The 12,239-nt window shown below is 41.8% G+C and overlaps 1 pseudogene; it reads left to right on the forward strand.

Annotated features, from left to right (window-relative positions):
• The window catches only part of LOC145401969 (calcitonin gene-related peptide type 1 receptor-like), a 160,552-nt pseudogene that overhangs the window by 71,448 nt on the left and 76,865 nt on the right, over positions 1-12,239 (forward strand).

Here is a 12,239-nt window from a genome sequence, read left to right on the forward strand (position 1 = left end):
ATATTCCACAGGACTGTGGTGGAGAGGAGGTGAAGGGGACTCACGTGACTGAACAATTCTGTTAAGCTGCTAAGCCCTAGAACGAAGAGTGTGTACATTAACATGCTGGAGAAAGTTATGTCAATACTCCTGGCGAACGCTGAGTTTGAGGTCGCGGGAGGACCTGGCTGCAGTGAGACAGGAGTGGAGGTTGTCAGCCCTGATGTCAGTGCGGTACACAACCGCCACTCACTATGCGTCCTCCTCGCTGTTGTGTAGAAGGCGATCCTGTACCCACTCCCCAGCCTGGGGGGCAGAGAATTTCATGTGGTTGACTTGCAGCACATAATGACCGTAAAAGGTCTGTACCATAGCAAATGGGGAGGTGTAAAGTTCAGTTGATGTGATTAACAAATGACTGGCGAACCAGGTGGTTAGCATGTCCTAGGAAGTGGGTTGCAGTGGGATAGGATTAGAGAGACAAGTTTGATGAAGTCTCCCCTCGGTACTGGCTGCAGCTCATATTCTATTTTATCCTCCAACTCTCTCTCTCTCTCTCTCTCTCTCTCTCTCTCTTCACTGGTCGCAGGGCACCTTCTACCAGCACATTAATGAATAAGGACTTTATGTAAAAATTTACTATTACAATGTTTTGTAAATCCTTGGTTTGAAGCCGTTCTTCGTGGTCACTGGAATTTTTCAGGTGAGCATTGCTGATGGTGTCTAGTGCACTGGATGGGGTTTTGAAAGTTGTTTTGTTCGCTTATGGGGTGCGCTTCCTATCCCAGGCATAATTAGTCTCATAGGTTTGCCTTGTTTATGCATTTTGGGAAGTCCCCTCATCCTTGGTGATCAGTCTCTCTATCTGTCTATCTATCTATCTATCTGTCTGTCTGTCTGTCTGTCTGTCTGTCTATCTATCTATCTATCTATCTACTTATTTATCTTTCTATCTATCTATCTATTTCAATATAAAAAAAGAAAAAAAATGTCAGTGGGCTGAGAGCGGGCAAGCATGGGAGGGAGGGGATGGCTGTTGGTCGGCTGGCTAGCTGTGACGTACTTAGGGCAACAAAGGGGGATTCGCATGTGACTGGCCTAGACAATTTTTTTTTTTTTTTTTTTTTTTTTGTCACTTTGGCCATGAAGTTGACCTGAGCGTGTCATTCATTGTGACGAGGTCACACCATCAGCTACAGATACTGTAATTCATTTGACATCTCAGTGGCCAAAATCGGTCCACAGTTGCCGCCTGTATAGTGTGCATGAACAGACAGATGGAAAACCTTTTTTTTCTGTGAGGTCCGCACCAAAGGCTGGACGTCGTCATCGGATGCATATACAATATGTGGGTCTGTAATATTTCAAATCTAAACAGGTCATAAATTCATGCTTCGTCTTCTTTTCCCCTCAATGTGCAGTTTACAATTACTTAGGGATATCAGAACATTGCACAAGAGCACTTGTATTATGGTATAGGAGGGACAAAAAAAATTTAAAATAATTTTTAAGCTTCCAAATAATAATGATGGTTTTGTAAATACTGTGTGTGGGAATGCTGCGGAGGGTCATTAATTCCGTAAATTGGTATTAGGTTTTCATAAAACAGTGATGGTTTTGTGGATTCAAGGCCAGTTAGCCGCCCTGTAGCAGAGAAAAAAGTTGCAAGAGCCGAAGCTATCCTGCTAAGATTGCAGGGTGAGAGGTCTCCCCCACCTAGAATATGACAGATATCAAACCGACCTAATTGTCTATTTACAATTTCCCGAAGTGATACTCGAACTCCATGGTAGCGGGGACAATGAAGGAAAGAGTGTTGGACCGTTTCAGGGTTGCAGCAGTGCAGACAGTTGGCATCTGGATGCTCGTACATGCAGACCGAGGCGAGACATGGGCTGCTAACTTTAGAGTGACCTAGCCTCAGCCGGGCAGTGGCTCGATTCATGGCTTTGGATTAAAAGCGAGTGTGTTGGTAGCGCTGCATGATGTCAGTCTGCTTACATGAGATTACTGTATGCTGAAGGGTGAGAAACCACCACCACTAACCTCTTCAGACCAACAGTTCCTCTTTTAATATATTCTTTGTACCTCCAGGCGACTTTATTCAGATCAGGAAGGTCTTGTCGCAGTAAGAGGTTCGAGGCAAGATTCCAGCACATCACAAACCACACCACATTACCACTCCATACCACCACACCACACCATAACACAACGGCATTCCACACCACACCACCACAACATTCCACCACACCACACCACCACAACGTTCCACCACACCACACCACCACAACGTTCTACCACACCACACCACCACAACGTTCCACCACACCAAAACAACACAACGTTCCACCACACCACACCACCACAAAGTTCCACCACACAACACCACACCACACCACCACAACGTTCCACCACACCACACCCCCCTTTTACACCACCACATCACATCACCACACTACACCATCATACCACACCGCCACGACGTCTCCACATCACACCACGCCACCATACCACACCATCACTTTAGTACCACTAGACATCACCACACCACACAACACACCACTCTTCATCACCACACCATCATACCACACCGCCACTCCACACCACACCATCCTACCCCACGGCCGATCGACACCGTACTACACCACCATTCCACACCACCAATCTACACCACCAAACACCACACCATACCAGAGCATCACACAGTAACACATCACACCATCAGTCCACACCATACAACACAACAATACCACGCCATCATACACACTATCGCCCTACACAGCCGTTCCACACACCTACACCGCAACATCGTAACACTACACCACAGTCACAGTACCACACTACAGCACCAAAAACATAACACCACACCATCCTTTCTCACCTCTTTCCATACCACCCACCCCCTCTTACCTCTTCCCGTACCACACCATCACTCGACGTCATCCATCCTCACCTTTCTTTATACCATTGCACCACACCACATTGCCTCACCTCTCTCCACACCACACCATACCACCCTGCCTCACCTTTCTCCACACCACACCTCACCATACCACCCTGCCTCATCTCTCTCTACACCACACCACACTGCCCTATCTTACCTTACTCCACACTACACCATCCTACCTCACCTTGCTCCACACCATACCACACACCACCCTGCCTCACCTCTCTCCACACAAGCACACCCATCACACCGCACCACATCACGACACAATACACCACATCACACCCCACTACCAGTCCAAGCCAGTGTACGTCAGCCCTACTTCCCCACAGATGCGGCAGATGGTGAACACAATCTACATCAGCGGGTACTCCGTCTCCCTCCTGGCCTTGGCTATATCACTCGTCATCTTCTGCTACTTCTGGTTAGTTCAGCTCTGTGTGTGTGTGTGTGTGTGTGTGTGTGTGTGTGTGTGTGTGTGTGTTCGTCGTTAATAGGATGGAGTTTGCTTTTTTATCTCCTCAGTGTGATGGCGTCTTTTTATTCCGTTATTTTTTTTTTTTTTTGCCTCACCCACAAGGAGGCCTAATACAGTGTATGTCTCAGACCTTATGGGGCGTGAGTTGAGGGGTGGGGTTATACATAAATGCAGTTTTACATAAATCAACACACAGAAATACACAAACCAAGAGTATTAGTCAACCCTGAACCTGCGCCATGCTGGAATAATTATAAAAATAACACAGAGGATCAGGACTAAGCACTACTGTAGACCTGTGAGCAAGAAGGCGGTATTACTTGAAAGCGTAGCTAGTAAATGAGTGTTCTTTTTTTCCTTGGAATACTGCGGGAGTGGATGTGGCAATCTCAGGTGCCCTTGGTCTTCAGTGTGTGTGTGTGTGTGTGTGTGTGTGTGTGTGTGTGTTCTTACCTAATTGTTCTTACCTAATTGTATCTTTACAGGAATGAGTCAAGCTCGTACTGTCCCGTGTCTTAAACCATATTTATCGTACATATCCTTAAATTTGTGAATTGTTTTGGCACACACTATTTCATTCGGTACTGCATTCCATTGATCAATTGCTCTGTTTGGGAAACTGAATTTCCTTACGTCTTTATCACCTCTCTTCTTATGCAATTTTTTGCAGTGTCCTCTTGCTGATGCTTCTCCATATGTTAAGTAATCATTTATGTCTATTTTTTCCTTTCCTGATATGCATTTATATAGCATTATCATGTCACCTCTTCTCCTTCTCTCCTGTAGTGTTGGTAGATTCAGTTTATTTAGTCTTTCTTCGTAGCTTAGATCCCTTAAGCTTGGTATCCATCTTGTAGCGGCCCTTTGAACTTTTTCAGTCTTGTCAATGTGCTTTTTGAGATGAGGACTCCAGACTACTGATGCATATTGCAGGGTTGGTCTAATGAATGATGTTATTATCCTTCTTAGCATGTCTTCATTTATGTATGTGAATGCTATTCTCATATTTGCAAGCAGTGTATACATGTTCCGTACCTTCTCGCTGATGTGGTCAGCCGGAGATAGCCTGTTATTGATAATCACACCTAGGTCTTTCTCTCGTTCTGATGTGTATAGGGTTTTATTTCCTAACTTATAATCCCAATCAGGTCTTTTTCCACTTTTACCAAACTTGATTACATGACACTTGTCCACATTGAATTCCATTTGCCATGTACTACTCCATTCATGAAGTTTATTTAATTCTTCTTGTAGCTCCCTACAAGAGTCTGTGCTAGTAATTCTCCTTTGTATTTTTGCATCATCTGCAGACATATTCAGATAGCTCTCATTTCCAGTGTTACTGTTCATATCATTTATATACACTAAAAACATGATTGGTGCCAGCACTGAACCCTGTGGTACTCCACTAGTCACTTCTTTCCATGATGAGTAGTTTCCTCTTAGTACTGTCCTCATTTCTCTTTTTATGAGAAAGTCTTGCATCCAACAAAACAGTTTGCCTCGAATTCCTCCTTGATGGTACAGTTTCCATAAAAGTCTTTGGTGTGGTATTGTGTCAAAAGCTTTCTTGAAATCTAAATAGATACTGTCCACCCATCCTTCCCTTTCCTGTATTGTGTTTGTTACTCTGTCATAGTAGCTCAACAGATTAGTAACACATGATTTTCCTTTTCTGAAACCAAACTGTCTTTCTGTTATCATACTGTGTTCTTCTAGATGATTTACCCAAGCTTTTCTTATAAGTTTTTCTAATACCTTGCTTACAACACTGGTCAGTGATACTGGTTGGTAGTTGAGCGGATTTTGTCTATTTCCCTTCTTGAATAAGGGGACAATATTTGCTTTTTTTCCAAATATCAGGTAGTTTCCCTTGACTCAAGGATTTCTTGAAAATTAAAAATAATGGTTTACATAACTCCTTTGCACATTCTCGTAATACCCAACATGAAATTTCATCAGGACCACTTGCTTTTCCTCTGTCTAATCTACTTAACTCCTCCTGTATTACTTTTTCTGCTATTTGTATATCTGGTAGTATGTGTGGACATGCGTGTTCCACATAGTCCCTCTCAAAATTTTTTTCTTCTGTTAAAACTAATTGGAAATTCTTATTTAGTGCTTCACAAATATCTTTCTCTTGTGTATAAGTGATTCCCTCGTCCGTAATGGATTGTATTATATCGTTTACTTTGGTTTTGCTTCTGATATAGCTGTAAAACAGCTTTGGTTGATCACTACTTTTATTTATTATATCCTCCTCAAACTGTTTTTGGGCTTCCCTCCTTATTCTTGTATAGTCATTTCTTGCCTGTTTGTAATTATTATACGCCTTTTCACTATTGTGTCTTCTGTATCTATTCCACAACAAATCTCGTCTTTCTTTTGATTTTTTACATTCTGTATTGAACCATTTCTGTATTTTCTTATCTGCTTCTTTGTGCTGTGGGATGTACTTCTGGATTCCTATTTCATAAAATTCACAAAAATTTTCATATACAGCATTTAAATCTTGTCCTCTAAGCTCATTTTCCCAATCAACTTCTAAGAAATACTTCTTTAGGTCTTGATAATTTCCCTTTTTATAGTTTAGGCTCTTTTTGTAACTATCATTGCTCTTTAGTATGTCATATGCTATCCTGAAGTTATAATTTAGTACTGCATGATCGCTTTTGCCCAGTGGAGAGTGATATATTAAACTGTCAATATCATTTTCTTGCCTTGTAAATATTAGATCTAGCACTGAAGGTACATCGTCCTCTTTTTCTGGTGGTTTCCCTCACATGTTGCGTTAAGAAAAACTCTTGTACGAGATCCAGGAGCTTTTGGTCCCAACAGCTTTCTTGGCTATTTATATCTAGAGTATTCCAATTTATATTTGTATTGAAGTCCCCAGTTAGTATAATTCTTTCCGATTTCTCTTCCATTTTATTTAGCAATGATCTTACACTCTGAATTGTACTCTCTGCCAGGTCCTCATATTCGTCTCTTTCCCATGTGTTTGATCTGGGTGGCATGTACAAATTTGCTACAATTACTTTACCTTCAGATGTGTCGATCTCTACTGCAATCAGTTCTACTTGTGATGGTATATCTAGTTTTATTTCCTTGACTTTTAGATTTTTCTTAGTTAATATTATAATTCCTCCTCCTTTTTTTAAATATCTGTCTCTTCTCCATATATTGTATTCCTCTAAGTTTAGTATGTCATTTGAAATCCTTGGTATTAATTTTGTTTCAGTTAGGCATATTATTTGTGGTTCATTTTCTCTGACATAATCATTCATCTCTAGTAATTTAGATACCATTCCATCCACATTTGAGTACATCAACTTTATCATCTTGTTTATATACTTGTCATGACATGGTTCTACTACCTTCCTCCTTTTTCTTCCATCCTGTTTGTGTACCACTTTCGTACCTGCAATCCTATTACTTTGTAAAAAAAATTTCTTCTTCTCCTCTTCTGATCTTCCCTCATTTTTTGTTTTTGCTTCCTCCCTTTTCTCTTTCAGTAATTCCAGTTCCTCTTGTGTTAGGCATCTTTTTATCCATACATTTTTGAACTCCTCTTTTTCCTTAAGATTCTTTGCATTTTTTAGTATCTCTTCCACAGTGTTTACACTCTGGAAAGTCATTTTTAGAGGTCTTGTCTTGATTTCTCGTATTTCCCTAATCTTTTGTGTTCCTCTATGTCTTTACTACAGATTTCCTCTGATACTTCTTTCAGTAAGCTCATTACATTTGCCATCTCCTTTTTGTCTCTTGTGATCTTGTTTTTAACTTCATCCTCTTCTATACCAGTGATTACTATTGATCTGTTTATCTCTACTGAATCTCTGACTAACTTTGGATTGTTTTGGATTATTCTTTTCACCTCCTTTTTAATGCTTTTTTTCTCCACCCTTGTTTCTAAGTCTTTCTTTACTTTCATCATTTCAGCATACGTGGTTTCTACATCATTTTTGTAGCTTTGCACAGCTTCATTTACTTGTGTTATCTTCTCCTCAATATCACTGCTCTGGTCAATAAGACTGCTAACTTGCCTAATTGTCTCCGTGTCATTTTTGAACTCTTCCATAACACTCTCGTGATTGACTACTGTACTTGCCATTTCACTCATTTTCTTCCTAAGTGTATTCAGTTCCACGGTTAGTTCACTGATGGTTGTATCTTTCTTATTGGCCTCCCTTCCTAGTTTTCTATTTCTTCCTTTTGCAAGTGCATTTGCTTCTTTATTTCATCAATTTCATTTTTGAAAGCCATTTCTAGTTTGTTTACACGTTCAACCAGTCTATTGTGGGTCTCTACTTCAACCAGTTCTTGGTAGAAATCATCATTTTGCTTTTTACCTTTATCCCTTTTCTTTTCCAAATTTGTTTTACTGAAGTATGTATCCATTTTGCAATACTTAAAGTGCAAAGCATATACTTACAATCTCCGTCTTGTTTTAGTCTAAACAAACCTCAGAGATGACTCAGCGTATTCTTTCGTCTTGGTTCTATTTCCTGTTTTTACAAGTCTTGTTGAAACTTATTATTTTTTTCCTTTTTATAATGAACAATCATTTAGTCTAACCTGGTACTGAGCTTGACTCATACAAAGATACTATTTAGGTAATGCCACTGGCCGTGATGATTTGGTACGGAGCGCCGGTGTGTGTGTGTGTGTGTGTGTGTGTGTGTGTGTGTGTGTGTGTGTGTGTGTGTGTGTGTGTGTGTGTGTGTGCATAATGAGGTTGCAGTATACCATCAGGTCGATTAAAACGAGCGGGGGTTTGTAGCCACCTCGCCGCTGCTGATGTAAACGGTGTGACAGCACTATACAATATTTTGTGTGGGAATCCGAAAGGAAACATCACTATATGTGTGATGCTCTCACATCTTTTGGACCAGAAACGGTGAGGTGGCTGCGAGGCCTCGATTTTAGAGGTGTTTACCCGACCTGATATCTGTATATCTGTCTACTGTATACAGATACAGAGATAGATAGATATAGATATAGATATGCATACAAAGAGGATGTCCCACGAGTTGACGTACCAGCTTCAGGAAGTGATTCCTAGGTTCATCCTAAGACATAAGTATATTATGAACAAATGTCGGATTCACAACGACTATGGAGTAAAGATATTTAAGTTTAAATGGTAGGAAGGGGGAACATACTGTATCCACTTCCACCCTGTGTTACCGCCTTCATACTCTTTATTACTTTACTGTCAGGTTTGACTCTTCATGGAGCACTGTTTTATTATTGCTTGCAAATTCTCAGTAAGAGTATAGAGGATGGTGACATAGAGTGGAAGTGGATATCCCATTAACACAAGGCAGATTTATCATCATCATCATCATCATCCAATCCTACATTGCCCCATGAGGAGCATAGGAGCCTGGGGCTACGCAGTTGGTCTCGACATTTAAGATGAGAGCGACCAGCCTCACTCATCCCTGAGTGGCATTACGTGAGCAATCAACCCCAACCATCCCTTGGCTATAAACCTTCACCGGCTCAATCCGACTGGAGCGCAATAATTACCCACTAAACCACCAGGCGCCAAAATTTGGTTATATGGTTACCACCCAGCGTAGTAAATGGTTTCCTGGTGTACAGGAAATCATTTGGCTTGTCACTCAGTGTAGAGTCACCCACAGGCAGAAGGAAGAGAAAAGAATGAAGGAAAGACAGAAGAGGGAGTGTAAAGTCACCCGTAGGCAGAAGGACCAGGAAAGAATGAAGGAAAGAACGACAGAAGAGGATGGAAGGAAAGAAGGATGGCAGAAAGGAAAGGGCAGACATCTGAAAGCAGCACTACATCGAGTGAGTGGATGGTGAGCGCCCCCACCTACCACACAAGGTAGATTTAAATGCCCTTTATTCCATGGCCGTAGCGAATGTGACATAATTATGTTCAGTGAACATGTGTGTTTTACATCTACCCCATTAGTCTCCTCCTGAAGTTAATACTTCAGTTCCTGGCACATATACTCCTGAAGAAGTAAACTCCATCTTGTCAATCTCTGATTTTTATCTTTAAACTTACTAAGGAATTTCAGTGGGTTATGATCGGTATAAATGACTATGGGGTCAAAACCAGAACACAAATAAAATGAAAAATGCTGTAAACCCAAAATCAAGGCCAAAAGCTCTTTCTCAATAGTTGAGTAGTTCTTTTGAGGTGGAGTGAACTTCTTACTGTAATAAGATACAGGGTGTTCAATACCTTGATCATCCTCTTGCAGCAAAACAGCCCCAGCTCCTGTATCACCTGCGTCAACAGCCATCTTAAAAGGCTTAGCAAAATTTGGAGTAGCGAGCACTGGCTGACTTAATAGGATAGCTTTAAGTTTGTTGAAAGAGGATTCACAGTTATCGGTCCAGACAAATTTAACTCCCTTTTTCAGTAGGTCTGTAAGTGGTGATACAAGAATTGAAAAGTTAAGAACAAATCTCCTGTAATAACCTACCATTCCCAAAAATCTTTGTAGCTCTTTCCTACTTTTAGATCTGGGAAGATCACTTATAACCTGAACCTTACCTCCTGGTGGTGCAACGTGTCCATCACCAATTACGTACCCAAGGTACTGAAATTTAGCTTGACCAAACTCAAACTTTGATAAATTAGCTACAAGATTAGCCAGAACCAAACGCTCAAGAAATTTACTGACATGGCATAGGTGATCTTTCCAGTTGTCATTGAAGATTAATACATCATCAATATAAACAACACACCCTGCCAAACCCTCTGTTACAACATTCATGAGCTTCTGAAATGTGGCTGGTGCATTCTTCATACCATATGGCATTACAGAACATGCAAAAGTCTTTCCTAGTGTTACAAAACATGAGATGTCCCTGGCACGTTCAGTCATAGGTACTTGCCAGTATCCCTTTAACAAATCAAACTTACTTATGTACCTAGCCTTTCCGATCTTGTCTATGCAATCTTCCACGCGAGGGAGAGGGTAAGTGTCTGTTTTGATTATCTGATTAACACGTCTGTAGTCGATGCAAAGCCGCTGTGACCCACCTGGCTTAGGGACTAGAGTGACAGGAGAACTCCACTCGCTCTGACAGGGCTCAATCATCTTGTGGTCCAACAGGTAGCCAAGTTCCTTCTGGATGAGAGGAACTTTCACTGGGTTCACACAGTAAGGAGGCAATTTAATTGGCTTTGCGTCTCCAACATCGACATCATGCATCAACACAGTGGTTCTTCCTGGAGTGGCACGGAACACTTGCGGGTACTCCTGCAGTAATGCCGAAAACTCTTGCCTTTCCTTGGGAGGTAGATGAGAAAGCTTAGTCTGGAGATCATTCATGATATCAGGATTCTTCCCCAAACTATCACTCAGGCTCATACTGCATGGGAGAGCTTCACTTGCAGACTCGGGTGGAACAGCTACAGTGCAGACTGGATTATTTTCGTCCCGCCTGTGATATAACTTTAGCATGTTGATGTGACATAGTTGCTTGTTCTTTCTACGATCTGGTGTGGCGATGACATAGTTGACATCACTGAGTTTCTTCTCCACGAAATAAGGACCACTAAACTTGGCTTGAAGAGGTTGCCCATGAACTGGTAGCAGAATCAAAACCTGATCTCCTGGCTGAAAGTGGCGTAACCTGGACTTCTTATCATACCAAGTCTTCATCTTCTCCTGAGCAGCTCATAAATTCTCTCTCGCCAGCTGTAAAGCAGCAGACAGCCATTCTTTGAACTTCATCACATACTCCAGCAGGTTGACGTCATCTTCCTCCGACAGCCAGCATTCCTTGAGTAGCTTAAGGGGTCCTCTTACTTCATGGCCAAACAGTAGTTCAAAAGGTGAGAAGCCCAGTGATTCATTTGGAGATTCTCTTGCGGCAAATACAACGAATGGAAGACCTTTATCCCAGTCTTTCTGATGTTCCAAACAGTATTTCTTGAGCATCGATTTGAGTGTTTGATGATATCTCTCCAACACTCCTTGGGTCTGGGGATGGTAAGCTGAAGACGTGATCTGGGTGATGCGAAACTCTTTCAGAGACTGCTTGAAAACATTTGACATGAAATTACTTCCCCGGTCTGACTGTACCTCCTTGGGCAGACCAAACTTTGTGAAGAACCCTAGCATTTCCTTAACCACGTTCTTTGCTGAGATGTTTCTAAGTGGAATGGCTTCAGGATAACGAGTAGCCATATCAATCAGGGTCAACACATAAGAAAATCCTGAAGAAGTCTTAGGAAGAGGGCCCACAATATCCACCAACACACGAGTGAATGGCGCCTCAAAAGGAGGAATGGGAACTAGAGGTGCAACCTTTTCAGTCTGATTACACTTCCCCACAACTTGACAGGTGTGACAAGACTTACAACACCAGGAAACATCCCTGAAGATACCAGGCCAGTAGAAGTGTTTCAAAATGCGTGCCACAGTCTTCCTCACTCCAAGGTGTCCTGCCAAACTGAAATCATGAGCCACTCAAATGATATCCTGCCTACAAACACGAGGGATGACAACTTGATGTACAACCTCCCATTCACAGTCGGCTGATGCTGTTGGGGGTCTCCACTTCCTCATAAGTACTCCTGACTTTACATAATAACAAGTAGAAGCACCAGCTGACTCTCCCTCACTGCAAGCAGAGTTAGCTAGACCTTTCAACTCAGGGTCAGCAACCTGCAACTCAACCAACTCTTGACGAGACAAATTATCAACACTACGGGGTACTGCCTCATCTGGTGAGTGGTCCAAATTAGCAAGAAAAGTGTCAGCTAGGATAACATCATCATCATTATTATCCTCTAAATCACAAGTAACTTTAGACTTAGCCCTAGTGACAGCACATGCAGGG

This window comes from Coenobita brevimanus, chromosome 57 (genome assembly GCF_032717465.1).
Source record: "Coenobita brevimanus isolate Jiangsu-jjx chromosome 57, ASM3271746v2, whole genome shotgun sequence".
Taxonomy (NCBI): domain Eukaryota; kingdom Metazoa; phylum Arthropoda; class Malacostraca; order Decapoda; family Coenobitidae; genus Coenobita; species Coenobita brevimanus.